The sequence below is a fragment of the Austrofundulus limnaeus genome, unplaced genomic scaffold (genome assembly GCF_001266775.1).
Source record: "Austrofundulus limnaeus strain Quisiro unplaced genomic scaffold, Austrofundulus_limnaeus-1.0 Scaffold475, whole genome shotgun sequence".
Lineage (NCBI taxonomy): Eukaryota > Metazoa > Chordata > Actinopteri > Cyprinodontiformes > Rivulidae > Austrofundulus > Austrofundulus limnaeus.
In genome coordinates this window covers 317,732-345,607 of record NW_013952877.1, presented here as the reverse complement: position 1 = coordinate 345,607, position 27,876 = coordinate 317,732, and the positions used below count along the sequence as shown (strand labels likewise).

General features: G+C 39.0%; 1 protein-coding gene and 1 long non-coding RNA gene across 3 annotated transcripts in view; one reads left to right on the top strand and one right to left on the bottom strand.

Annotated features, from left to right (window-relative positions):
• The window catches only part of gpc4 (glypican 4), a gene marked incomplete at its 3' end in the record, with an annotated part of 59,838 nt that overhangs the window by 19,772 nt on the left and 12,190 nt on the right, over positions 1–27,876 (bottom strand).
• On the top strand, positions 198–2,837 carry LOC106529910 (uncharacterized). 2 transcript variants are annotated; one of them, XR_001311712.1, is made up of 3 exons: positions 198–417; positions 1,184–1,283; positions 2,713–2,837. It is a non-coding gene; the product is annotated as an uncharacterized LOC106529910 (long non-coding RNA). The 2 variants fall into 2 exon arrangements; XR_001311711.1 differs by lacking the exon at positions 198–417 and having other exon boundaries at positions 891–1,283.

Here is a 27,876-nt window from a genome sequence, read left to right as displayed (position 1 = left end):
CCAAAAGTCCTCTGGCTCCTCCCAGTGGTCCTACTGCCTTCTGTTAAAATCTCTCCGACCCGGAGACCGAACAGCCAATCAAAAGTGAGGTTTGTCTCATGCACGAGCTGTTCTTGCCCACCCCCGTCCTTGCCCGCGCAGTGCACACGCCGCACAGCCGAGCTAGCACACTCTCGTTCAAACAGTAAGCTAGCTGAGCTAGCTGAGTGAAGCTGACCCCTCCAACAACCTACACCCTACAACCTGGATTGGCGCCTGTTCTGAAACCCAACACAGGGAAACAGAAGAAGACCCAGGAAGAAATCCAAGTTGAAAAGAAAGAATTTGATCGAGCCCAGAAAAAAACGAGGTGGATTTCACAGGAGGAAGAGGAGGAGGGAGCTCACAGATGCAGAGTTAGCCATTTCTGCTTGACAAGTTAGTATCTCTGCTTCATTCTTTTTATTTTTAATAACGTTTTAAAAAATAAAAAGCTTATAGAGCTGCTGTAGTGCTACACAAAGTTAGTGATGGTTACAGAACCACCAGTGATATTTGTTATGATATTATAAAACGTTAAATGCTAATGTTAGCAGCTAACTCGTTTARCCTCAGTAAGCTACTGTTCATATTTACCTACATATAGTTATCTTGACTTATTCTGTCGTGGATCAGAATTAAAAGCAGTTAGCTATGGTGAAATTACTATAACTGTGCACTGCCTCTGTCGAAAATAAAAGTAAATAAAATACAATGATGCCTGATCAACATTAGCACTTAGCTAATCAGGCCTGCTGTTAGCCCTGGCTGACAGAATGCATTCATGTTTGTTTTTAGTGTTATTCACATTTGATTTTTAACAACACCTCAGCATTAAAGCATGTGTTAGTTCTACAGAATATACATATGCTGTTGCTGATTACTTTTTTGTTTAGAAATATAGAAGTTGTATTAATAACTCAGCAGCTGTGGTCACTTACAAAAAAAAAAACCTAAAAAATAAAATAAATAAATAAATAACCCAGGAAAGATAATGGGTTTTTGGAACTATACTGGGTAATGTTTTTTTCACCTTCTGTCTGAATGTCATCTTTCTATAAAAGATGAAAACGTCAGTGTGACATGTTAGGAGTATATTACAAAGTTAAATGTGTGTGATTAAAAGACAACCCTGACAAATTGTTTATGTAATTGTTTTTTGTAGATGTCTGGATGTTTATTTGGCTAACAACAACAACAACCAAACTTCAGATGACCACACATCATTTCATGGTCCATTCCTGTGTTGTTGGTAACGCAGATCGGTAAGAAAATACTGTATATTGAAGGCTTTTATTGCCAAGTTCTTTTGTGTTTGTTCAGCCTCAGCAGGATTTATAATCTGTTATTAGATGTTTAGTCTGGTAGATTATCATATGTGATTCATTCTACAACCAAAAACTATATAACATTATATAGGTAAGATGGTCTAGACGTATATAAAATAAAATTCAGTATGTGATAAATGTGATGAATTAAAAATCTGGTAATGGTTTTAACTCCATTATACTGTTTAATTGTTTCAGATAAGCTGACTTTGGGGAAGGTCTGAGACGCAGTGGATTCTGGGAGACTCCTATTCAGGCTTTGTAAAATAGGTAAGTCATAAACTATTTGTGTCAAGATGAATTTTTTGGACTGCAACTGTTGTAGCTCTGATGTTAATCAGGACAATGGGAAATATTTCATGGTAAGTTTGGTGGTTTATTCAGTGCAACATATTTTAAACTAACAAACTGTGGGAGACAGAAACAAGAACCAAAGTTTGAGAACTTAAAGTGAAAAATGTTTCCTTTTATATAAAGTAAACATTTATTCAGTACTGGCTTTACAGCCAGGTTAAATAATAAATTTTGTTTTACATAAAATAAAAGTAACAGGCTGCATGATATTGGAAAAAAAAAAGGCATTGCATTTTTACATTGCATTTATATCCTCGTAGTCTTCCTCCACAGCTTGAGAATTCACAGAAAACTATTCTCCAATAAATGTTGTCATTATTGTCCCAGAGGTTTTACAACAAAAGAAAATTTTACATTTATTTTTTCATCAGTCTGATAAGAGAAACCACATCAAATCATAACCACTTGGTCAGTGGAAATGACTGCAGTGAGATAATATGCAGCTGGATTTAGGTTTGTTAATTTTATTGAAAATTCTTTACCTTATTTTCAGAAGTTTTTATTATTTATAAACACACTGATAGTGAAGCAGTGATTCTCAGTTCTAGTCATGACCCACTGTCCTGCATGTTTTAGTTTTCTAGCTTTGACAAACCTGATTTAAATTATTGGGTGATTGACAGGCTTCTGCAGAGGAGCAGTATAACTAAAACATGCAGGATACTGCGTCATAAGGACCAGTATTTAGAACCACTGCAGGAAAGGGTATTTTTCACTATCTGGAGCATCAGAAAATGTTTAATGGGGGAGATGTTTAAAATCATAAAGAAACTGTCATGTTGGAATAGAAATTAGGTTTTAGTTCATGTTTATTGAAAGACATCAACACTGATACTTATGCATTCATTTATAAACAAGTTGTATCATCATCATCACAATAATAAGCAGTTATTGCTCATCACAGGCAGGTTTTCCTGATATTTTGCTGCCAAAAAGTTTTCTTCCACCTCAGGATGTAATCCTTTGTGATCAAAATATCTAAAACATCTTCTACTTTATGCTCTTTCAACAGGTCAGAAACTGTCGCAGACACAGAGGAATGTGGAGGAATCATCTTTCAACAATAATGTATTTACCTGTGCAAATAAATAACAGATTTATTTTACCCATGTGTCAAATAAAGCATATATTTAATAATCCTGTGAAGTTAATTGTGCCTATATATCTGGTAAATCTTTAAAAACTTTTCTTTTTTACTAGACAAAGTTATTTTAGGTCCCTTCAGACATACTGGACACATTTCAGTGTATTACCACAAGAGACATAAAATAACAGTGTCTATTAAAAAAGACATGTTTTTTAGAGCATATTTTTTAAGATGTTAGTTCTTGTCTTGCATGTCTAGCACTGAGCCAGTGATTTATCATGATTCCTAATGTAAGTTTGTGTTTTTCTCTCTAAACTGCTTTGACACCTTCCACTGCCACATCTGCCTTTCTGTCCTTGACACACACGCACAGTAGTGGTAACTGGGGTAGGCCGTGGACGTCACAAGACATTATACAGACARGCTCTGGTATCATGGCTACCCAGCAACGGAGCTCAAAAGTGTGGGATCATTTTAAGAAAATGAAAGAGAAACCTGTGTAATATCTGCAAGGCAGAACCTGCCGTCCACAGCAATTATTTTTAGTTAGCATATAGCTAAAATCTAACCATGGTTATATAAAAGCAGCTGCATTCTGACGTGATAAGCTGTATGTTTTATATTCAATTAATGTATGATCCGATTAGTCGACTAATCGAAAAAAATAATCAGTGATTAATCGATTATAAAAATAATCGTTTGTGGCAGCCCTACTGCAGTACAATCACCAAAATGGGAAGAGGGAGGGATGCACCATGGCGCCACAAACTGGACCCCTCTGTCTGGGATCGAGTCCAAAAAAGCCTCAAGTCGCTCCTTCTCCCTCAATCCACTCTTCAGACTCATCTCTCTGCTTCCAGCCATCACCCACTCTACTTAACTCTCCCTCCTCCTGTACACATATGCAGGCACACATACCCAGGCACAGTTGGCAGCCCCAACCAAAACACATTCACACATCACGTTGCTCGTCGACACTCAGCTCTTTGTACGATTGGAGGTACAGGGACACACACATACACACACAAGCTGAACTTTTAGGTGAAACAGCCAGCTAGTCTCTCCTCTTGCTGGGCCCCCCACTTGCCCACAGCAAAGGCGTACAATCTAAAGGCTATATCCATGTGGAAAATAGCCCTAGTTACCAACGTACACAAATAAAAGTGAAATGCTCAATATTTCACAGGAATTTCTGTATGTATGTAATGCTGTCAGCCCAAAGGATTAAGTCTCTGAAAACAACATTTTAAGTTAATGCATACTTTTTGAAAACATTTTGGCAGCTATTTCTCAAATCAACTGGAAAGAAATGCCTCTGCTGGAGAAAAGTAAGAAAAGATTTAAGAGGTTTTATGAAAAGGAACATCACAAAGACATGTTTCAGTCTCACCTTTTCAGAAAAAGAAAAGCTTGATACATTGGTCTTTGAATAGTCTTGTGTGACAGTGAACTGGCTCTGAGTCACAGGGTTCTCTTTAAGGGCCCCTCAACCCCCCAGTTTCCCAAGTAATTTAAGAAGCAATAAGACAAAGTGCCACGTCATTGTTCACATGTCACTTAGAAGAGGAAAACTGCCATTTATGGAGGTCCAAACAAGAGAGCAGCATCTTGTAAACAAACATGTGACTGTGTGTCATGGTATTCAACTGCCCTGTGTCGCCTCTCTGCCTTTCCTTTGTAAGGGGGTGGAGGACCAGCATCCCCTTTAAATGGCTCATAAAATAAGTCACTTCCCTTTGACATTGTCCTGCTTCTCAAACTCCGTTCTCAGAGGAAGGCTGGTGGGGGAGGTGAAAACGCCTCACAGACAAAAACCAGATTAGACACCTCACCACCACCCCCACTTTCTGCCCACCATCATGTGCCACTGAACCAGACAGACCTCAAAGTGTCCCCCCCCATCCCTGCCTCGCCAGCCACCACCCTGCAGGCTTAACCAGAAGGGTCAGAGGTTAACAGCAACTCCTCTGAGAGAGGTTGTGTCCTCTGACCCCCACTGCTCACGCAAGACAGCCAGCACATCCACTACACACAGTAATTTGTGCCCCAATCACTCCAATAATAACCTCAGCAATACACATACAGAGAAACTCCCACCCCCACATACATTCACACACAACCATAATTTAGGGCTGTAAAACTCGCAGGCACATGCAAAACATATAAATAGGAACACTTAACAGTCACATCCTCCAACCCTAAATCACAACAATCTGTCTAAGATTATTTCTGTAACCACCTCCAGAATGTAACCAGAATTGTGAATGGATGAGGATGAAAGGATAAGACCCGTTGACTGTTATTAATCAGAGCCGGTCTGACCGAGAGAAGATAACCGTTCCCACACAAACACTATTAAATAATTACAGTTCCTCAAGAATTTTTAAAGCTGCTTGAAATTCCACTATACATCATCTTTCTTCTATCAAACCCAATTTATGACCTTTGTAAGGATCTAATGTAATTTTGTCACAGATTCCGTTCATCACTTTTATTGGCAGAATTTCTAGGCACAGCCAAGGTGTTGAGGGGATCCTTTTTGGTGACCTCAGGATCACATCTCTGCTTTTTGTGGATGATGTGGTCCTATTGGCTTCATCAGATCCTAATCTCCAGCTCTCACTGGAGCGGTTCGCAGCCGAGTGTGAAGCAGCCGGGATGAGGATCAGTGCCTCCAAATCTGAGACTGTGGTCTTGAGCTGGAAAAGGGTAGGGTGCCTTCTCCGGGTCAGGGAGGAGGTCCTGCTCCTAGTGGAGGAGTTTAAGTATCACGGGGTCTTGTTGTCATGGAGCGGGAGATGGACAGGCAGATTGGTGCTGCGTCTGCAGTGATATGGGAGCTCTAACGGTCCGTTGTGGTGAAGCTGGCGAAGCTCTCGGTTTACCGGTCGGTCTACGTTCCTACCCTCATCTATGGTCACGAACTTTGGGTAGTGACCGAAAGAACAAGCTTGCGGATACAAGTGGCTGAAATGAGTTTCCTCCGCAGGCTGTCTGGGCTCTCCCTTAGAGATAGGGTGAGAAGCTCAGTCATCCGGGAGGGACTCAGAGTAGAGCCGCTGCTCCTCCACGTCGAGAGGAGCCAGTTGAGGTGGTTCATCTGGTTAGGATGCCTCCTGGATGCCTCCCTGGTGAGTTGTTCCAGCATCCCTCTGGGAGGAGACCCAGAGGACGACCCAGGACAAGCTGGAGGGACTATGTCTCTCAGCTGGCCTGGGAACACCCTGGGTTTCCCTGGATGAGCTGGCCCAAGTGGCTGGGGAGAGGGAAGTCTGGGTCTCTCTGCTTAGGCTGCTGTCACCGTGACTCGACCACGAATAAGCGGAAGAAAACAGATGGACTAATCTAATTTATTTATGTTTTGATGTATAAACTATAAAAAGAGTGTAAAGAGGCTCATTAGGGTCACAACAATAACCATTTACTTGTGTCTCTCTACAGACAATACTCTAATCTCTGGTTGAGAAATTCTAAAAAACTGACAGTAACCTGTGTCACAATGTACAATTCAAGATTTAACAGATTTGAGACGGTACCATTTTAGGCTGCAGTAACTGAGTGCATCCCAGTTAGGGCTGCCACGATTAGTCAATTAGTCGACGACTAACTGATTATTAAAATAACCGATGACTAATTTCATAATAGATTAATCGTTTTTTTTTTGGTTTTTTTTGTTCTTCACTTCTCTCCAAACTGCTTTGACACCTTCCACTGCCACATCTGCCATTCTGTCCTTACATGCACAGTAGTGGTAACTGGGGTAGGCCATGGATGTCACAAGACATTATACAGGCTCTGGTATCATGGCTACCTGACAACGGAGCTCAAAACTGTGGGATCATTTTAAGAAAATGAAAGAGAAACCTGTGTAATATCTGCAGAGCAGAACTTGCCTTCCACAGCAAATATTTTTAGTTAGCATATAGCTAAAATCTAACCATGGTTATACAATAGCAGCTGCATTCTGGCGCGATAAGCTGTATGTTTTATATTCAATTAATGTATGATCCGATTAGTCGACTAATCGAATAAAATAATCGGTGAGTAATCAATTATAAAAATAATCGTTTGTGACAGCCCTAATCCCAGTAAGATAAACCTAAGTATCATTCTAAAAATAAATTAAATTTATGTGCTGACATGAATGCCCCTTATTGTTTTATTTAGACAGTAACTAGAGAGGGATGAGAATGAGGAAAAAAAGGTATAAACGTGCTGAGAAGATGACATCAGTTGCAGCAACAGTCATGCTGCACAACTTTCCCAGAAAACTTCTGATACCGCTTGATATTTGTTGCAGGCTATCTTTGGTCCTAAAAGCGATGAATCAGCTGTGGTTATCTCGTCACAACAGTCAGGCTTCACAACCAAAGGTTTTCTTATGATTGTGCATGATGATCCAAAACTTGTTTTTGTGTGTGTGGTGTGCAGCGGCAGAGTTGTGCTGCACTGAACTGTGCAGCATGCTGAGCAGGGTTAGCTGTCACTCATGTCATCCAGAAAGGTCATAGCTGAGCCCAGGTTAAAATGGGACTATTCTGGGCCCAGCGTGCAGGGCCACTCTGTGATGGTGCAGGGGTACACATTTGGTTGTTCTTTACAAAAAATTATTTAAAAATCTCAATAAAAATGTAATAAGTATATTGTCCTGTACAAAGTTTACTACATACAAGTGTTCTGTTAGCCAGGTTGACAGTTTGTTCTCCTCATCCTCTTCTTTGTCATCAGTCTTTGAAACAGAGGCATACAGACTAAGGCTCAGGGATTAAAGCAGCAAAAAATACTAAGACTAAACTTTTTGTACACCTAGAGATTACTCAAGCATTGCCCTCCACCACAACCTAGTACCACTCATTCATGAGCTTCTTCCAGCACACAGGTCAAAGGTTTTCACATAATTAAGAATACATGACCTTAGTAAAAGTACACAGTTCAGTGTTCTCCAATGAAGTGTTGGTGTAATGAGACTACCCTGCAGCATTTAGATTTTCAAGACTGATGATATTCTGAAGAAAGAGGGATGTTTTAAACAGCTTTTCTCTAAAGTACTTTTGTCATTTTATGTGTTTTCAACTGAGGCCATGTCTGATATATTTATTTTAAAAATATAGCACAGAACATTCTTTGCGAAGAATAAATTTAATTGGTTTTATTGTATTCTTTTGTTCCAAACTGACTTATTTATCCCCTAAAATGATTGTCTAATTTAAAGAGATTATATTTACAGGATTTCAACACATGTAGTCATTTAAAACCTTTTTTTTTTCATATTTATTGAATTAGTCATCACAGCTACATCTCAGTATAGTTCTAAATAAGATTAGAACACAACAGACATTGCTGTTGCTAAAACACCACTTAGATTTCAATTTTGAACCTGACTCAGAGAGAATTTTTATTTTAGGGGAAAACTAAAGTCAAACAGAGACACGTCTAAAGAACTAAAGCACACTCCCTCTGCAAGCACTGCTCCTTTGAGAATCAGTGTTCATGAGAAAGTTGCACGTTTACAAGATAATAACAACGCTCCAAACACATTAATGTTTAAATAATACAAAGTTAGAGTTTAGACTCTGAAGGCCCAGGCATGTTGGAGGCACAGTGCGGGAGGGAACTCTGGTCAAACAGCCACTAGTTGGCAGCAATCAGCCAGCCATTTGGCTCCTCCACTCCTGAGGAGCCTGAGTATAATGCTAGCTCAAATGTTAAGTGTTCTGAGTAAACATTAGCACTTAGTCCCGATAGCTGAATCTGAGCAGATTAGACTGACACCTGCTGCCTTCAAAGCTGAGGTAGGGTTGCCAACTGCCCTGTATTAGTGGGAATGTACATATTTTAAACCAAATTGAAGTTTCCCATTCAGGATGTTCTTTCTCCCGACTGCAGTCACCCCGAGCTGAAGGGGGTCTCTGAGGGACAGTACTGAAACACTGAGTGCACTGAAATGACTGCAGGGGTAGACATAAGGAAATTTTTCAGGTTGTCCAGCGGACAACCTGTTGACAAGACATGGTTGTCTGCAAAACATTTTGGCTGTCCAAAAGAATCTCAAGAAAAATGTAATTTAACAAGTACATTGTTCTGTAGACGAAGTTTATTATATATAATTGTTCTCAGTCAGCCTGGTTGACAGGAGCTGCGTTAATAAAACTTCCTCATTCTCTTCTTTGAAATAGAGTTCAACATTGATAAGCTTCTTTCTGCTCATTGGTCAAACATTTTCACTTAAATAGGAGTATCCTGTGTACATGACCTTATTAAGAGTTACAGTTTATAGTGTTCTGTTCAGTTTTACCAAGTTTTTTCTCCCGTTCATTTTTACAATGACAAACACCAGCGGCAGAGAACTTTAATCAAGGTCTTTTTTTCTTGGTTGTCCACTGGACAACCAAGAGGCAGGATCTGGTTGTCTAAAATGAAAATAGGTCATCTCGGACAACCTAAACAATGGTTATGTCTACCCCTGGACTGGCATACTTGCGCTCCCCCCTAAAGGTGCCCCGTGACAGCAATGCAGACTGTAGCAGCATATTTTTATAGTATTATAAATATAAAGCCATAACAATTATCTAACTATTTAATGGAACAATAACCAAAAGATGGATGAAATACGAAACATATAAAATAGTTTAAGCAATTTGGAGGAACAAAACGGCAATATACAGTATCTCAATATATTTCCTTTCTTACAGTAACAAAATATATCACGATACATTGTAGAGATCGACCGATACAGGTTTTGGAAAGCCGATACAGATTATTTTGACATCAGTCTAACCGATAAACGCAGCTGATTTTTTTAAGTCAATTCTTGAAGCCGATACTGCTTTTTCTTCCTCCATTAACATGATAAAAATAAGAATGATAACAAATGTTACACAAGTCTCAATTTAAACAAAAAGGAAACACTTAAAAACTGAGCCTTGTTTGGTGCAGGCTGAGTGAAGTGCTGCCACACAGGATTTCTTTTTTCAGCCATCTCTAAAAAAATAATAATAATTAAGATTTATTTTATCTAATACTACATATTCTGTTTTTATATATATTAATCAGATTAGTATGTTTTTTTTACCTAAAAGAAAATTACCATGTTTAATATCCCAGCATTTTTTTATGCAAAAACAGGAGCACAGAGAAAAGGAGAGAGAGACACATCTTGCTATCTTTGTGAGGACTTCACACACACAGCAGCTCTGCCTCAGTCTGCTCCCGTTTTTTACACCAGGCAAAAAATGCATGACTTTAACACAAGCTTTAGATCGCAGTCTGAAACGTACACCGACGAAAACCTGCATTACGACTTTTATACTGCGATCAGACCAAATGTGATATGAACAGCGTCTGCCTGCTTCACATGTTTATAGTGGACGGCAGCTCTTTACTCGCTCTTTATGAACCAGGGCTCTAAGACTAACTTTTTGCACTGGTTGCACCGGTGCGCCAGTGCAAAAGTTAGGTGCACCCAAATTTGCAAACGCATCACATTTAACATTGATGTTTTAATGGTTCACTTTTTTAAATCATTGTCCATTAAGGCATTATTAACCCACAAATAATTAGCTAAAAATCTATCAAAAATAAAGTTCTGTATTTGAACCAGAATTGTAGATATACTGTATAACTTAATGAAAAGTAATTAAAGTGATTCTATGACCTGAAATTTTAACTTAAACATCTCAAGATAAATGAAATGAAAGAAATTCTAAATTCTAAGAGCAAATGTTTGAGGATTGAACATTTTATAAACATCTTAAATATTTCATCTTTAAATGTCTTTTAGACTACACCTGCCCCTCAGATAAACTCCTGTAGTTTGGCCTTCAGGATCTTTGGCCTTGCCTAAACCAGAACAATGAACAGAGAATTATGATTAACAGCAGAAATATTACTAATAATTATTAAATGAGAAAACCTTTTTAAAATAATGAAAATAGCATCACATGAAAAAGTCTTCAATTTAATTTGTATTAGTTGAATTTTATGCATCTCTCACAAAAAAAAAACTAAGCTGTGTGGTCATAAAACCATTTTCAGAACCTGAAACGTAACTGTGGTGAAGTGTGAACTGTGGTGATTATATGTAAAAGCAGCCTGCCAAACAGGTGAGCTTCCTCGTGCCGCTGGAATGATCTGCTGCAGAGCAGAACCAGACTGCAAGAACTTTACTACTGAGACTTAAGAGCAAGCAACCATCCACGTTTAATTTCCACAGTTAACAAGAAAAAAAGTTTTTCTGACTCTGGTTTGAAAAAAAAAAAAAACGGCTGATTCACTGCACACCAGAGCGCGTGTGCACGCGTTTTTTTTTTTTTTTTTGCTTCACGGGGGGACAACTGGAAAGTTCCCATGAGGATAGAAGAACAAGTGCACGGGGTGTAGAGCGGAGCGCAGTGTTCATACTGCTAGATAGCTTTATTGCAGGACATGGAGACTTTTTGTTTCAGCAGGCAACCGCACCCCCACCCCCACTCGAATGAGTAGGCGCACCAGTGCGACCGGAAATATTTTTAAGGCGCACTATTAGAAAATAAGGTGGCATTTGTGACCACATTAGTCACACTCTAGAGCCCCGTGAACGTAAGAGGGAGAAAAGACCGAGAGCTTTTTTTATTTCAATCCAGCAGGGAGAAAAATAGAGGTGTTCTTCTAGGCCTCCTGTGAACAGTTCCAGCATTTTTTAAAAGAAAAACAATATGGACACACTAATTACAGTCCGATGCCAAAGTGAAAGTAAAAACATGGCGCTCCCGTTCGAAAGTGAAACTTTACACACAGCTGTTTTCTACCCCTCATAATCTGAGACAGAGGGCAGAAACAGCTCAATTAAGACAGTTAAAACACATTAAAAGTTCATAACTCACCCTTATGTTGTTGGCACTCTGTCTTACCACATTACCAGCCGCTCTCTCCCAGGGAGGGGGTGGCAACATGCGCTCGCGTGATCCAAAGAATGGATCGGATGAACGTATCGGCCGATACCAATACCGATACAAGGATAAAAACGCAAATATCGGCCAAAAATATTGTCCGGCTGATGTATTGGTCGACCCCAAATACATTGTATCGTGACCGGTGTCATGATATGTATCATATCACCAAATTCTTGCCAAAACACAGCCCTAAACACTAACCTAAACATTCTGCAGTAAAATCTTCAAAAGTCACAAAACGAACTGTAATGATGTACAAACAATAAAAAATAAAATTAAAATAAAAAACAGAAAATTCGGTTAGGTACAATCCAACAAATTTTTTGACCCATTGGAACTTGGAAGTCTGTCTGAGCTACAGAATTCCAGAGGGTTGGGTTTTTTAAATTTTTATACATTTTTTTGACAAAAAAATCTCATTGTGTATGTGGAAAGCTTTGGGTTTATTGGGGGGGGGGGGGTGTAATTTTGACTACATAGTACACTGTACTGCTACCAAATATTACAACACGCTATTTCTGACTGAGCGACTGTTATTAAATACAAGCTGTTGTAGTTTGTTTTTTGTAAAAACTATTTAATTCCATAGCAATGCAGGTTATTATACCGTATATAAAAACACAAGAAACATGAAAATGTTCTGTGTCACTCTAAATTATCTAAACATTTTCAACAGCGCAAAGAAAACCAAACTTTGGAAACAACTATTGACTGGCATAATAAGCTTCCTGCTGAAACATGTAAAGCAGAGTGCTGCCTGTCTGCCGAGCGTTATGCAGACTGCTGTAAATTTGCACACCCTGCAGCCATAACATTCTGCTCCTGCTCCTCACCTCTGTCTACAGTGTAATTATCCTGGAGGGAAAGGGGGGTGGTGGTTAAGCATTGGTGCCATTTGTTGAGTAAATTTCTTTTCTGCCCCACATCCTGTCATGCACATTCACATGAGCTGAACCCGCAGTTGCTGCTTTATAAAGGTGTGATGTTTTCCTGAGCATGACGTGTGCTGCAGCCATAACAAATAGACAGCTTTTTCTATAAAACAGCAAAGTAAATGAGCATGAGATTTAAAAACTACAGCTGAAAGTGAAAATTAAAACTGAGAACAGCTGTAAAAATTGTTTCCTGTTGAAGCATGCAAACAAATCTTAGTTTTCCCCCCTTTCAACTATAAGAACCATGCATTCTTTGTTTCTGTGTAATTTTTTTTTAATGTTCTAAAGGACTCTGATTATTTTATCAAAAACTAAGTATTTCAAACAATAGGTTGGCAGTCGTCAATATAGAAGTTTGTATCACTGTTTGAAACTAACAGATTTAATATTTGGTTTTAAACAATTTCGTTTGTTGTAACCTTAGACTTCAAATTAACCCTGACTCACATTTACTACAAATGTATGAATCAAGGCTTTGTGTTTGTCAAAGATCTAGAGATGAACTATAAAAAGCACTAAACCCCAAATTGTAATTTCTACAGCAGAGTCGGAGAAAAGTGTTCTTTTACTTTGCATCCCAACCCCTTATGTTTTTTTAATGCTTTAACGAGGTAAGAAAGCTCAGTTTTACTTTTAACATAAAGGAGTACACACTGGGGATGTTAAACATTCACTCTGCTGCTCGGTACGACTGCAGACTTTTGCTCAAAGCCAGAGGGGAAAGCGGGGGTCTTGTTCACTCTGTATTTTCTTCCATAGTTTGAGAGAAACCTGTGAAGTTTGTGACGATCACATCAGAGCCACTGGTGAACAAACACAAACACACTAAAGGAACAACTAGAATTCAAAAACATAACTGTAAGAAATGGACTTTACAAGCCGAGATAAATGTTAACAGCCATTCTTGAATTGCGGTCTGGTTATATGCTAAGCCGACTGAATCAAAGTAAAGGCAGAAAACGTTCAACAACGTTAAGCTGTAACAGGAAGCTATTATTAGACTAGGCTGTTCATATGGAGATAATCAGGGAAGGGCAGCATTTCCACTAACTTCTTCTATGTTTCAGCCCTTTATAAAAATATTGTAATGACAAGTTTACAGCAGTCTCTACTGGGAGAAAAATGCTTTTTAAGTCCTGGTCCACAGGAAAAATCCACAAGAAGTGAGACGTGTTGGGAGGGAACGTCTGAATGTGACTGAAAGACTTTAACAGAATGGTATGTAAACGCCCAGCCCTGTTTCAGACTTGTAAAGTGGTTGACTTTAACGCTGCTCTGTTTTCCCAAGCTGTGACAGAAAGACACACTGTGTTCTTTAAGTGATTGTTGGGGTTTTTGTGGATTTGTTTACAGGTGTCACGAAAGCTATTCTAATGAGCACCTTCATCGAAAACAACCAAGTTGCTGAAAGTCACTGGTCTGCGTCTGTCAGGCATTACGGATGGTTTAGTTTACAGAATGTTCCAGTGTTTGTGCAGACAAACGACCCTCTTCTGTAAACACCGTATGTTAAATTCACTGCAACGTCTCCCACTTCACTCTACAACACAAACTAGTTCTGTGGGGTCCTCACATGGAAGAACAAACTGTTTATGGTACAAATATTCAACAAATTCATGATAATTTTCCCATGCTTTGTCTCCTGAGAGAAAACTATAGCAGAATTTGACAAAATAATTACAATTTCATAAAAACTGCAACTTAAATATCTGTATGAAATGCCTTAAAAGGAAGTCTGCAAACCATATTTTTACCAAAAGCACTTAATTTTTATTTCAAACATAGCATTCCATGAAGGAATGCATATCACCTGCCCATGTTTTAAACAAAGGTGTTGCAATCTGTTAGACATTGATGTACTCTCAGCTACTATCACAGCTGATCAGGAAAACAGTGGAGCTCAACATCAGATATTTGGCTATCAAAAATAACTGATACAGGGCATCAGGGTGGTGCAGTTGTTAGTGCTGTTGCTTCACAGCAAGAAGATTGCAGGTTCATCTCCGGTCCTTTCTGTTTGGAGTCTGCATGTTTCTCCTAGTCAATGTGTGGATTTTCTCCAGGTACTCCAGTTTCCTCACACAGACTAAAAACATGCATTTTAGGTTAACTGATAACTCCAAATTGTCCCTAGGTGTGAATGGTTGTCTCATGTGTCTCCGTGTCCTTGTCATTGACTGGAGACTGGTCCAGGGTGTACCCCACTTCTAGCACAGTGACCACTAAAAACAGGAACCAGCTGCCCATCATTCAAAGAAGAAAAGCAGGTGAAGAAAATTAATGGGTGGATGGATGTTCTGTTCACCATTCTATAAACACAAGTATCAGAAGCATCCTTACCTGCTTCCCCCGCCCCTCCTCCTAGTACATACAGTGGCACTAACTGGATAGTTTCCATTACTTCCATTAATGTTGAAGTAGCATATGCCAAACTACACATTAGAACCAGGTAGAGACTATAGTGTCAAGTCTAGGTCTCCTGTTGAAATCAAAATCCCATTTTGGCAGCACGCTTGCAGACTGAACAAACTGTAGTTTTTGAGTGGTATCAGCTTTGGTGCCAACTATCCAGTTCTGATTGGTAATTAAAGAAGTTCCAAATAAACCCAGTATTCAGATATTCAACAGAATAACAATTTCCCCCAACTCTTAAGGCTGCGAAATTCCCTAAGTCACTAATAAATAATGTAACCATATTATGAAATTGCCACTTGCAAAATCAAATGGAAATTAAATGCACCTGCTTTACTGACACAGTAGATTTAACTGACATAAATGAAGCAAACAAACAGAACTACCAGACCTAAATGCATTGTGTATTGTTTTTTTTCCCACCAAATGAGAATAAATCTGAACCAGGTCTTGTTTAGCACCAGGTCTTTCATCTTCTATTGCCAAAAGTACCAATTCTAGACCATAAATCTATTGCTACTTCAGCTTCAACTGATTGCTGTGTCAGGCCAAAGAACTGCTTTTAACAGGAGGAGGTGGGCTTACAGAGACAACCAATGAAAACAATGCAACTTCCACATACAAAAACAAGTTATTTCACTTCAGTTTTAACATAGAATAACAAACGCACTAAACTTTAATATTAAGACGTCAGACTAGTTGTGGAAAAACAAGAGCTAATAGATTCCCTTTATATTCCTGTTTTTTTTATTTCACCAGTTGTATGGTTAAAAAGTGTCTGGGCTATATAGAGCTGCTGTCCCTCAGTTGCTAACCCTGCTGAGTCATTTAATTAAGCATAGCTTATTACATTTCAAGGAAAAACTTAAAGTTTTTAAAAATATTTTCCACACTCACGACAAATGCAACTTATAGAGATAGACCAATTTATTGGTTGATACATTGGCTTCAAAAAACTAATTATGGTAAAATAAACTTGGCAATCAGCTAACCTGGTGCAGACTTAACCATGCACCAACTAGAAGAATTAAGTGCAACAATTATTGTTATATGTTGGTAAATGAAAAATGTATATGATGCAAATATTTAAGAAGTGTTTTGTACTGCTCATCAGTTTGGCTTCAGCCATAGAAAAAAAGTCTCCATTGACTTCTAATTATTATAGTTCAAAGATGTCAGCACAATAAATCCTTTCTGAAATAAGACACAACTAACGTGAACATTAATTTATCCTTACAGCTATAAAGACTTGTAGTAAATATAGCATTTTGGGCCTCTCAGACCAAGAGCTGTATGTACAGTATTGAGTTTGCTGCTTAACCCTGTACTCCATAACAATCTAGAGGGAGTTCAATGCAAAATAGGCAGGGTTTTCAAAACTACAAGCAGATAATAGTTTGCTAATAGAAGAAAACTCCCGGTTTGCGTGTAGTGCTGCTGTCAGTTATATTGTTGCATTTGTTTTTCTAATAAATACTTGCTGGTTTGCACACATATAATACTGCAATTTAACAGTCGGCAAATCTTTGTTTTTAACTCTTCATCACTTTAATGGACCTATGAGCAGAGGTGGTCGAATGTTTTACCCTAAAACATGTACCCATCACAGGTGGCTTAGGGTGGAATTATACTGGCATGCAATTTATGGCTGCTATGAGTTATGATAACAAGAGTGGAGTTGCTGTTTAAAAGGCTGCAGGACTATTTGATTCTGTATAATTTAAAGACTGTTTGAAATAAAAATACATCACTGCTCATCCCTACTTTTATTACCATCAGCTGGTGTTTATAAGTCTGTCATGAGTGAGTCCATTTGCAGCAGCGTTTATAAACACTAATCAGAGATCAGAAATGTTGGTCTGCATTATAAAAAGTATTTGCCTAGATCAACTTTTGTTTAAAGCAACACTTATAAACTAAAACGGCAATATCTGATTGCAAGAATAGGGAGAGAAAGTAATCTGTTTATGAGTATTGATAAACATGAAATGGCTTTCTGGCTGTGGAAAACTAAACTAGTTTTTGACAGTCGTTTTAGAGTTCCCCAAGTATCTATTTGAAGACCCATTTTATAATCCGTATTTAGTTAGGTTTCATCTTTATGAAATGAAATAATTGAATTCCTACACAGATAACACCCAAATCTACCTACAGCTGAAGTACAACCCTTTTCACTAAAAACCACTGACTGTATGCTGTGTATACTTTGTATCCCACAAGTACCACCTCTACTTACCCTTTTCTTTTCAAAAACTCTCACAATATTCTCTTTGAGTGTCAGTTTCAAGTGTTTGTAGTTTTTGTAGTTTATCATAAAAATATGCAAATTTCAATTTTAACCTGGATTTTAGCTATACAAGGATATAGCTATTTGCATATGCTAAGCTTGTTTATATTAGGAACCACCATACTGTAATATAATAAAAGTAATTCCATAAATGAGCAAATAGGAGAAATATATTGTAGTAAATGGTCACGTGAGCATAAATATGTTTAACATATTTCATTTGAATTAAATTTTAGGGCAGGAATCTGTCAGTTTGTCCAATTAAAAATAGTAATTTTAGCTTCTTTTGTATGATGCAAAACTGTGACACAAGCTGGTCTTAGCAGCTGCATAATTATCCTTCTTGATACCTGAGCACAGTATAAGCATGGCTGCTGATTTTAAATGTAACCCAATTAAGAGATGACAAATGCATATATGTCAAACATGTCTCAAACGAGTATTATATGTTTGATATTTACCGTAACACTCTGCATGCAGTCTCGTGATGAGCCATGGCCTTAACGTTAATATAAACCATGAATCACCATCAGGCAAACTGGTCAAAGGTTAATACAAAAACAATCCCACAGACCTTCAGCAACAACTATAAATAAACGGATCCAAGACTTGGAGGAAACCCCTCAGTGGAGGTGGGCTCTGAAAACCTCAGCACTGTTTAAGAGATGAGCGATTTATGCCACTCAGAACAAAGCTCGTGATATTTTTATGAAGCAGGAAGCTCTGGTTGAGAAGAATCCTCCCTGGAGTGAGTATCTGGAGTTAAGCAGTCAGCCACAGGGATAAGATCTGTGTAGAACGGCGTTTCCTTAAATAAATCAGGGATTAAAGAACTGTTCCACAACACAGCTGTTAAAACACCAAATTGCCAAAATTTCCTTGTCACACGGCATGAAGAGAAACAAAACACGTCTACTGCTGCACCGCAAGTCATAGAGCAGGACTCATTAAAATCTTTCCAGCACTGCTTTTAAAATACAAATACCTCAGGTTGAAGAAATGCCACATTAAAATGTTGGATTTTAATTTTTTTGCCAAATCGTTCACATTTTCTCCAATAAGTTAATGCTTTTTCAAACAGAGGTCAATTAAGCAACCAATGCACACACTGCGAACCATAAATCTGAGTCCTCTGCCACCAGAAACCACTTCTGATTACTAAACCAGTCGGGGCCCCGGGCCAATTAAAACTCCACATTTGTGAAATTCCAACACGCCGTCATCTCTGAGCATTTAGCCAGAAGACCCTGGGGAGATTTTACAACGCTGCAGTGGCCTCTCGCTTGGTCTGTTTCCCCTCTCCGTCCTGGCCCAGCATCTCCGGCATTGTCTCCCCACACAAAAGCTCCCTGCCTACACCACTTCCCAGGTCACTGCTTTGTCAGGCCTTCAGCTCACTTCTGCAAGTACATTTAACAAGTTAGACACCAAATTCCAAATGTCTGCTTTGAGACTTTGGAGTTCGCCCACTGCACAATGTGCACACGCACATACTCTCTTTGTGGTCAAAGAGAATCTGTTTGAATGCCCGATCTTTTCATGTTAAAGAACATTTAGTTTATTTAACGCCGCTTCTAACTACAGACTTTATATCTGAAATTAGTTCATTTGAAATCAGAGTTTGAAGCAGCAGATTTACCAGAACTGAACCTGGTTCTGATCCTGATAAATGAGGGATTAGATTTTGTAGCGAGGTATGACAGAGGTTCAAAATTTTAAAGTAGATTAAAATGAGTCATATGTCTAACATTTGCAACTGCAAGTTTATTCCTCAAACCATGAGGTGGTTTGAAGCAGTGATTTTGAGGAATGTATACTTCAAATAGAAGTGGTTTGTTTCAGGATGTGATCGAGTTTGGCCAAATGACATGGCATCCCCGCAAAACAACCCGTGTTCAACTTGTTTAACTTCCTGCTGGTAAATAAATCAACCACTACAGACTGGATGGTTTGAACAGTTTCAATTCTAGCTCAAAACCCCAGTTTATGCATAATAAGAAAAACTCAAAACACATGCAAACAATCTGAACCTTTTTTTCCCCTCTGGACTGCAGTGGGTCTCAGAGATGACTCAAGTTAATAACAAGTATAACTTTTTTTTTCTTACGTCTCACCCATCTTTCTCTCAGGTTCTGTTCTGTGCAATGGGCTGCAACTTTGCAGTGTTTGAGCTGATAGTTTTACAACAGGTTTCACTTCTGTGTCCAAATTGGTGAACGAGAACTTGAAAGAGGCCGTTATGTTTAGGATTTGCAAAGACAGGCCAGAGATTTTGCAGACAAACTGAGAGAACAAGTTGCAGCACAGTGTGATTGTCATGGGGTGGGGGGTTGTGGGGGAGACAAAAGGCCTTCCTGGCTTGTCCCTCTACACCAGCTCTCCATCTTTCCACTGACTCATGGCACACAAATGAAAACAGACTTTAAAGGAGAAGATGAAAAACACTCTTTACTTAAGGCCAAGTGCTTTACCATGGGACCCTGCACAAACACTGTTGTGCTGTCAGAGAGGAGGCCTACTGTTGAGCGTACAAATAGGTCCTCTTTAAATGTGCTTCACACACTGCATGAGAGCTGTGCACTAGAATATCTAAAGAGGCTTACAGCTGCTTGGGGCCTTGTTTTATGCATTAAGTAAGTTAAACTCACACGTCAAACTCCACATAAAACTATGAGTAAAAAAATTGAATCTGGAAATGTACAATAGTTCTTAGACTTCACATGCAAATGCTTAACAAACCACTTATGGACAGTGAGCGTCTCTGAAATCATTTCTAGAAAAGCAGCTAAAGTTCACCAGATGTTGACAGGGCATGGCCAAGCCCCCCCAGGCAGAATGAGGTCAGGTACAAGATCAGATTTCTGAAAGCTCAAAGCCACAAAAGGGCTACAACATTCTGATATACCTGTTGGACCTTACGAAACTGGACACCAGCAGAGGCAGTGGGAAGAGAACCACTCATCGCCGCCTGTCAAAGGGGACTAGAAAGCCTAAACCTTACAGTACAATGGTTTAATGGGTTTCAGCCATGAGCGGCCTGGTCCTGATGATATGCTCTCAATTTGTCAATAAATCAAAGCTACTTGCCATTCCAAAGATTCACAACATTTCAAGCCCCAGTGCAAAATCCTGCATTCCCAAATGACTCATTTTACTGCCTGCAAAAAATAAAACAAAAAAAACACCCCAATGATCGAATGATTTGCAGCTTTGGAGCTGTAACTGAATAAAGTGTTCGATCCTTTCATGTGTTTTTTTTAATCCATTCTCACTCATCTGCAGTAGGCCAGCAGGCTGTCTGCCATCGATTCCTTCATGTTTAAAATCTGATGATTTGTTCGAACCACATGGCATCAAATTTACAAAGCAATGCAAAGCAGTTAAGGAATTTTTTTGTTTGTTTTAGTTTGCACTAAAGACTAAGGTTTTGATTTCTAACAGTATAATTTATACAAAAATAAATTCAAGAGAAAGCACCACACAGAAGGTTTGGGTAAATATTAGGAGACCTATTAGGCTAACTGCAGATAAGTGAGTGATGGCCTTGTCAGTGGGAGTCTTGACGCAGACCTGGAGAGTCATTAACAGGGATTACGGCTCCTCTGGCCTACACCCAGTACTGAGGTTTCAGCCAAACACCCAGGCGAGTCCCTGGCTTCGCTCCTTCACTGCTCTCACCCAAACCGCCCAGGCCTCCGACGAGTCACACAAATCCTAACAACTGTGCCTATCAACGCAGACATCAAGCTCACTGCAGCTTCGTAACAAACTAATTACCTCTGGTCAAGTTACATTTGCATCACAACCACATCACCTCCACCGCTGGCAGCTAAGTGGTGAGATGACAGGCGAGTGAGTTCACACTCCACCCCAGCGGTCTCAAATCAGAGCCGGCGGTCCTTTGCCACGCTCCTCACACCTGGCTGACTGACAAAAGATCCAAGATGATCAACACAAAAGAGACGGACAGCCACTCAAATATCAAAGACAGGAAAAAAACAACTCCACCTTGAACAGGAGGACTAGAGCCACCAGAGCAGATTACTGAAGAGGAGCTCAAGTTGCTTCAACAGAAAGAAGGTGGAGGAATGGTGGTCTGATTTATTGTTATTTTACTGACAACAAAAACAATACTCCACACACTGAACGTGTACTTGCATAAAGGGTTTAAATGGCCTGTGACATGCTTATCCTTCAAATCCAAAAAGTCAAAGAAATATTTATATTTAAGAAAATTAGCATAACACACATGATTTTATCCATAACTGGCATATTTTCTCTTGAATTTGGCTCAGCAAAATGAAACAGGAAGTGACATCAAAGGGGAACTCTTTAAGAAAATAAAGTCTCTAGTCTTTGTTTATTGAAACAATCGTATTTAAACTCTTCTTCAACTCAAAGTGACTCAAAATAATTTAAAGAAACATCAGATTATTCTCAAACTACTGTAGCATTGCTCTGTTTACATGCAGACATGTGACCCATCATATTGAAATGAGGACCAAATTTGGTCTAAATGATTTAACTACATTTCCAGATTATTGGCTTTAAAAGCTTCATTTTGATACCTGGACTGGATCATTCCAATATCATAGGTTTATCCAGTGATATGATTTAATTTGTGTTGTTGGTTACGATAATACATGAATATTTGTTCTGAATCCTAATTTTATGTAAATTTATTGAGTAATTTTTGATGTCAATATAAAGAGGAAACCTCAAAAAGTATTTGTATATTAAGATTTCACAGTTGGAAAGAAACAAAAACATTGCTAGCTCACAGGGACAAATTCAAATTTTTAATGCGTTTTTCCTCAATATCATGTTTTTGTTCCTACTGCTCAAAAAAATGCTTCAAAAAAATTTAAGATTATATTTCAGACAGTTCATTCAAATGATACATTGATAAGGCATTAATTCATTTTTTTTTTTTTTTTACAAAATGCAATTTTTGCACACCTTTAAATCAAAACCCTATATCTTTCCATTCCTCCACATTCTACTTTTGGACTTAATCCTCATTTCAATGTGACGGGTCACATATCTCAACAACCGTTCATCTCAACGCCATGAAATTTGTTTTGTAATATGTTATAAATGTTCTCTTTCCAAAAACGCATTCACATTTATTACAATAATCTGATGTCACAGGCACTTGAAGTAAACAAAGTTCTGTTTCAGGACAAACACTTCTCTTCTGCTAGTTGAGCATGTTTTTATACCTAGATTGTCTCACTTCCCAAAAGATTCAATTTTTAAAGCATAGGTAAAGGCAGAGCAACCAGGTGGGCTGGACGAAGCCAGGCAGAGAAGTGTCAGTAAAGTTTTGTACAAAAAGAGAAGAAATCACCCTGGGATGAAGAAAAAAGAAAAGACTGGAAGTAGGGCTTCACGGTAAATGTGATAAACGGTAGAAACGGTATGAAGTTGGCCTATGGTAGAAATTTACCCTCTACTGCCCTATCATCAGTTACATCATCACACCTGTGTCAACAGGGCTGCGAGTGCAGAGACACTTGAGCAGGAGTTCAAAATACAGTATAATGAAGAAATATAGAGTTTTAAAACACGTTTAGAGAGAATAAATCCTCAAAGTTTCCCCTCCTGCTGCAGAAAAGTTACGTCGTGTTGCGGGATCATTTCCTCCCTTCCTCCAGCTGCACGTCGCGCAGAGCGAAGCTTTAACAACCGTAGTTTTTTCACACCCAACTTGTCGGAGAAAAACCTTGTTTTTTATGTATTGTTACCCACAGAGATGATTAAAAAAAGATGTGGACGTTCGTTCAGTCATAAATCCATCTTGCTAATGTAACAGTTCTGCTCTGAGAGCAGCAGAGCAGCAGTCGATAAGTTCAACAGACAGAAGCTCATTGTATGGCAGGCAGATTTTACATTTATTGACTTCACCACACTTATATTCCAGTTATCGGAAATAGTTTTATGACTAGGACTATGTGCAGCTTAAGCCTCTTAAGGTCCTGTCACACTATAACATGTTAGGCAAGATTGAATTTTTTATGTCTAAATGACTAATTTTACTTGAAGTACTGGTTATAACATCCACTTTATTTTGTCTGATATTGTTGAAAATTTGAGAAAAGTTTTTGTTTGTTGTTGAAACTGTTTTGCAATACATATAAAACATTCTTCTGTACTTCTGTTATGTTCATTTGAACTACAGCATAAATGCTGGGTTTGATTATGATTACAGTTTTCTGCTAAATAAATGCTGTAAAAATTACATTATCTTTGCTTTTTATGATAATTCTCTACCAAGATATATACCGTTACCGTGAAGGGATTCAATTTATACCATGATATGAATACCGCCCAGCCCTAACAGGAAGCGAACAAAACCTCCCAAGAGGAGCAGCCAGAGAGCAAACGGGACAAACGGACAGAAACTTACAACTGATGTTGTTTGTTTGTTTGATTATTAGTATGCAAACAGGACGTGTTAAAGAATTTCCACGTTAGGTGGGAAAGCAACGCCTGTCCTCTCCACTCAAATAGAAAACCACTGAAAACAGATGAAGATTTTAACAGTTTACACCCAGAGGAGGATCAAGTCCAGATTAACTGTGGTGAGTTTGTTAAAGATACACATGTTTAGATGTTTTCTCATCTTATGCCTGTAATCACACATCATCCCTCTCACTTCTTGTCCTGGAGAAACCATTCGACCCTACAACTAAACTTTCTTCCTGTCAGTCACCCCCACTAACACACGCCCATACTGCCCTCCCTGCTCTGCGAGCCTCGACCAGTTCCTCCAGCACTCTTTGTTGCTGTGTGTTCCCAGCTCCAGGACTCCTGTGTGCAGGTCTTGGTGGTCTGGTGTGGAATGTGTTGAGGAAAAGGGGGGGGGGGGGGGKGAACCCAAAAACGGGGGTACTCAATTGTTCCCACACATAGCAGCCACCCCCCACTGATCTGTCGCTCACTTGGCCTTTTCGGAGGGGGTTGAAGGATTGGACCAAAGGATGTAAAGTGATGGAATAACGGACATTCAGCCAACACACACACAGCTATTGAATTGATGTGACACTCAGAGAATACTAAATGAGTATACGAGAGAAACTTAACATTCCACTGTTGTTGATGGTTTTGTCCCAAAGACTAAACAAAGTTCGGGAAGTTTTTTTTTTTTTTTTTTTGCAGAACAGATTCACCCAGCCACAAAAATCACCTAGTTTTACAAACAAAATAGCTTTATCTGTGCTCAGCCTTGTGCTTTTGTTAGGGTTCTGATATGCTGGTTTGTCTTGGTACATCGATAGAGCAGCAGTCGCTAAATGAGCAGAACGGGACGCTACAACCGCCCTCACTCCCTCTTCAGCTCAGGGCTGTCACGCTTCTGTAACAGGAAACTGATAAGAGTTAGCAGGCGCGTGTATCCACCCTCACTGCCTTCTCTGGCTCCATCGGGCCATTCAAAGTCACAGCCGGGCTTGTTCACGAGATCCAAACTCAATTATCCTGAAAGCTCACTGAATGCTTGGGACAATTAAAGTCACCTTTTGTACCAAAGTTTCAGTTTAAAATGACCATTTTCTATTTGGAAACATGGAAAATAACCATGTATTATCTTGTTATGCTTCATTTTTCTGTTAGTGATGTATGTGTTGACTGACCATCACATCAAACTTTACTTCAATATCTATACATTTAACTGAGTTAAAGCCATTTTTGGGTTGGCTAATACTGAATCGATGTAGCAGCCATTCAGTACATCCAATGATTATTTGATGAGGGTTTCATTAAAATTCATTCAGTGGTTCATGATATTTTTCACTAAATACAGTATTGACACCAACAGCTAATGCCAAAGTTTAAAACAAACGTGTCACTCAAAGTGTAGCAATGTGTTGTGAATGACTCAGTTACTACAACACAAAATCTTAGTTCAATATCTGTAAAATTGACTGAATTGTAGCCATTTTTGGGTTCACTAAGGTCACTTAGCCGTGGCAGCTATTAAAATTGACGGCTAAGATTATTTAGCTGTAGATGCACATTAAATTACTTTGTGAAAGTTTCAGTAAAATCCATTTAGTGGTTCATGTGATATTTTGCTAAAACAACAGATAAACCAACACATGCACACACAATACTGCTGGCATTTTGTCATTTAGCTGTGAGTTACAAACATGATGCATACAAAAGGCCAATCTAGCCCCAGTGTTCAATCAGCATTTCACTGAACAGACATCAAGCCAAGTGCTACAAGAGTCTGCATTAGTCAGAAAGTTTGCAGAATATTCTGAGCATCATGGTTGGGAAGTCTTGCGTTTTAATACTCAACTTGTTGCACTCAAGACAAACACCAAGCTAAGCTAACAAGATGATGTAACCTTGTTTGTTGTTTTTTGCTGACTTGAACAATGATTTTTTTAAATACCCCCGAAAAAACAACATCAAAAACAGGCCAAATGTTTACGAGTTTTCTGAAAAGAAAAGTTAGAGACTCAGTTCATCACTCAGGAATGTTATCAAAGATTACTGTTCCTGCTTTGGCTTAGCTGCGTTTTAATATCTGGGTCTGCATGTGTTTTCTCTTTAAACAAATCACAGATATTGTTTATGCAACTTACTTTTCAGTGGAAAGAAACTGATGTACTGGGAAGAACTTTTTAGTTACACAAACACATGCACACTACACACTGTAGCAGCTTTAACTGACTTAGTTTAAACAGTTTAAATATTACACATAATGTGCTTTTGAGAACTAAGTAACTTTTTTTTTATGAGTACCGATGATGGATTTAGACCAAGAGCAGTGATGTTGTGTTTCATGAGCAGTTTTTGAAAAACAGCTTTTTTTATGTGCACAGCTTGCCAAACTGTATTATAGATCTGCACATTATTTTGAAGACATTTTAATTGCACTGTGGAGTCTGTGTGGAGTCGAAAACATACAGGAGTTTTACATGTCATGCTTCTTATGTGACACTTTCAGATCAGCTGTTTTACTGGTGAGTTTGAACCTCACTGATTTGTGATTGTAATCTGCTGCTGTAATGATCAGTGTTATTCTATTTTAAACGGCAAATATTTTAATCTACATAATTAGATTACAGTAAATGATTAAACCAAAACAGTCACCACCTCGCTTAATCCTGTTTATGGTGAGCTGAAGCTCGTCTCCTGTAGAGGTATGGTTCACTCTTGACAGATTCACAGTTCATCACGAGGCCAACACAGACACGAACGAGATAAGCAGTGATGTGTTCACACCTCAGATCAATTCAGAGGTGCCCATTAACACAACATGCATGCTTGTTTTTGGACCAGAGTGTCAGAAGAAATCCTAGGGAGAACATTTAAACTCCATGAAAAGACCTGAACTCTGCCTGAAGTAAAGCAAAAACGTTAACTTCAGATCCACCCACAAAACTTGTGATTTTCCAGAAAGCATCCCATTTTTCACATCTAGACAACTTCTTGTTAAGAATCTCTCAAGGCTCTTTCACAATAACTTGAAACTGGGACTTAGACACCTTCATGCCACCTTAGTGTGAACGGACCACGGCAGCGACAATGTTTGAAGCCAACCCACCCCTGATCTTTGTGCCACAAAGCAGAAGAGTAACAGAGCTGAAGAAATTGAGATTTGAAAAGATAACCCAGCTTTGTGGCCTAATAATGACACACGGTCTGTGTGACCACCCAGTCGCAGGACTAAACAACAACAAAAGATTTAAAGAAAAATCAGTGACACAGCAGTTTACTATTTAATTTAAAATCCTTAAACTGAGTTAAATTCAGGTTTTAATGAATATGAAGGACACGTGATCCATCACACATTTAATGTTGCATTCATTTCTGAAAACTCACATCTATGCAGGATGTGGCCCGCTCATTCCAAGATTTGTGAACGGTCAGAGACAGCGTAACGACAGACTCGTCTTCACGATTATTTCACTGAAATGTTTTGTGAAAGAGCCTGGAAATGTCTACTGAAATTAATAAGAGCTGGCCATGGGGCGGCTGTGGCGGAGTCGTCCTGGAACCAGAAGGTCACCAGTTCGATCCCCTGTCTAGTCGTCTGAGTCGTTGTGTCCTTGGGCAAGACTTCACCCACCTTGCCTACTTGTGGTGGTCAGAGGGTCCGGTGGCACCGGTGCATGGCAGCCTCACCTCTGTCAGTGTGCCCCAGGGCAGCTGTGGCTACAATGTAGCTTACTGCCATCAATGTGTGTGTGAATGGGTGAATGTCTGAAGTGTAAAGCGCTTTAGGGGCTGGAGGGACTTAACCCTCCTGTTGTCTTCGGGTCAAAATGACCCGCCACTGTGTTAAACCCCCCCAAAAAATCCCCTAAATGTTATTTTTTTAACTTGAGATTTTAAGACTTTGCCTAGATTGGCCAAAACAATAGAAAAAGTTAAATGTTGCTTTTATTCACATTTCCATGTAAGCTGTACAAAAAAAGTACAGATGGAAAAGATGGAAAGAAGATGGTCTTCGGGTCAAAATGACCCGTGAGGCAAATAGAGTTGAAATCAAGGTCACAGAGTTATTTAC